This window comes from Ambystoma mexicanum, chromosome 2p (assembly GCF_040938575.1).
Source record: "Ambystoma mexicanum isolate Mex_15411 chromosome 2p, UKY_AmexF1_1, whole genome shotgun sequence".
Classification (NCBI taxonomy): domain Eukaryota; kingdom Metazoa; phylum Chordata; class Amphibia; order Caudata; family Ambystomatidae; genus Ambystoma; species Ambystoma mexicanum.
The window spans coordinates 1,268,704,094-1,268,706,291 of record NC_090923.1 but is presented as its reverse complement, the minus strand read 5'-3'; the positions used below and the strand labels follow the sequence as shown (position 1 = coordinate 1,268,706,291).

The following is a 2,198-nucleotide window of genomic DNA, read 5'->3' as shown; positions in this document are numbered from 1 at the left end:
TATGCACTGAAATGTCCATGTGGACTCTATTATGTAGGAATGACTACTCGGAAAGCGAAAACAAGATGGACTGAGCATAAGTCCAATATTCGGAACAAGAGTCCCAAATCACCTGTTTCATTGCACTTTACAGAGGCACGCCACACGGTGGCGCAGTTAAAATGTGTTATTTTAGAACAAGTGACATCAGGTACCAGGGGGGGAGATATACAACGGAAATTAGCACAACGTGAAATACTATGGATTGATCTTCTAGACTCACTGCACCCTCGGGGGATGAATGTTGAATTTGATTTAATGTGCTTTGTATAAATTAGCCTGAATCGCCACAATGTCCGCCCAGCTGCAAGGGTAACTGACATATGATTGTTTCATGGACTACAATGCCTCACCCCAAGCGGTAAATAGGGTTGTCCCCACGCCATTGTGACTCTGAGCTCATATTTCCACTCTCTATATTCCTTATTAGGTTTTCGTTCTCAAATACCTAGAGCCTGTGTCCTTAACAACTAGATTGTGTGATATCACATATTCCCCTCTTTGTCCACTCGATTCGTCACCATGGACTTGTCGATACATTTACTCTATGACTTTGTCACTTGGTGATTAGTAGATTAGGAATGCACATAGCTATATTGGCTTGACTCGCCAGTTCAATACCTCTTTTTAGTACAGAGATGCGGCCACCTGAGATACCCCCGCATGGAATTGTCATTTATATTGATGCGAGATGGGGGCACCCCGCGAATCCTTTTGGTTTCGCGGTGGTGCCCCCACTCGCATCCCAGAGTAATCAATTTCTGTTTGAGTGCTTTCCTCTACATATTTAATATAGAGACCCCGCTACATGGGTTACATTGATTCCAAGGTGCTCTTACCTATTACTCTATGGAGCTCCTCTGTCTGCGATGAGTGGCCCACACCAATATGGCGGATTTCCCGGCTGGCCCAACGCGCATGCGTGGGGTTACCGGGACAACAACTAATGCCTACCGTAGTGGAGCCGCTACGCTTACAGCGGTCGGCTCACTCGGTGTTTATCTGCAACCTAGGTAGGTCTTTAGACTCCGTTTGGACGGCGCACCTGCGTCTGCACTTTTTTGCACCCGCCTTTTTACACTTGGCGTGATGCATTGAACTTCATGTATCTCGTAGCGAGATACCAGGCTGGCGCTCCTATATACATTTAATATCTGTTTCTATCCCCTCGGTGGATAGCTTAGACATAGCTCGTTGAGAAAACTTTGTTATGACCATCTAGATGACTCACGACTGTTTGGTCTGATCATTACTCTGTTACTATTCCTTATAGGGTGTCCCGGCCGCATTCTGTCACTTCCCGGCCTCCGGCGCATTACAGCTGTTGACTGGGTCTGAATTGGAACTTTATCAGCCTCAGATTGAGGTTAGTACCCATTACCTCTCTACTTATTTCGGTTCAAAATTATATCAGTTAACCTCACTGATTAGCTTAAATGGTAATGTTTATTCTTTTGAATTCCCCGCAGGAAAGGCTTTTAGAACGCATTTAACAATCACTACCCTACTACATACAGGAACAGTGAAGTCCCCACCCTGAAGATGGATCATTCGATCCGAAACGCGTTGGTTACCTATGTCACCTATTAAAAGGGGCTTCCCTGAATGGTGTTACTTCACAATACAAAACCCCAAGAGTGAACTTATTGCTGTTTGTTAAATTTATATCGCTGGTTTACAATTGGTTAATGAAATGTATACATGTCCCTTTGAACATTTACAGGATGTGAATAATAATGCTAGGCTTTGAGCTACTTGCTTTCTGCTTTTGTTGCATTTATGTACCTTTACAAACCAGGATATACTCTGTTTGTTAATTGGAATGAGAATTCCTGGATGCTTCACCATTGTCTGAATAATTCTTTTGTACATTGTTCATTTGTTTGAAAAAACAGACCTTGAGAGGTCTATTAAAAAGTATCAAAAAGTATTGGTCAGCACCAGATCTGTATAATTGGTTACATAAGTGATCTTACATGCCCGATTTACCCTTTATTGATGTTATGTATTTTCTATTTTGTAATTTGTTAAAGTCAAGACTCAATTAACACTCTTTCCACATGAGAGTATCAATTGATCAACTAAGAGTCAACATTTAACTCCCGAACGAAGATTCGGTAGGAGTGCATTTGGGCTTACTGCCTAGCAATAGGTAGTTT

At 42.4% G+C, this 2,198-nt stretch overlaps 1 long non-coding RNA gene across 1 annotated transcript; it reads left to right on the top strand.

Moving 5' to 3' along the window:
* Positions 1-1,248: 1,248 nt before the first annotated feature.
* On the top strand, positions 1,249-1,969 carry LOC138566044 (uncharacterized). Its single transcript, XR_011301811.1, has 2 exons — positions 1,249-1,405; positions 1,509-1,969. It is a non-coding gene; the product is annotated as an uncharacterized lncRNA (long non-coding RNA).
* Positions 1,970-2,198: the final 229 nt, after the last annotated feature.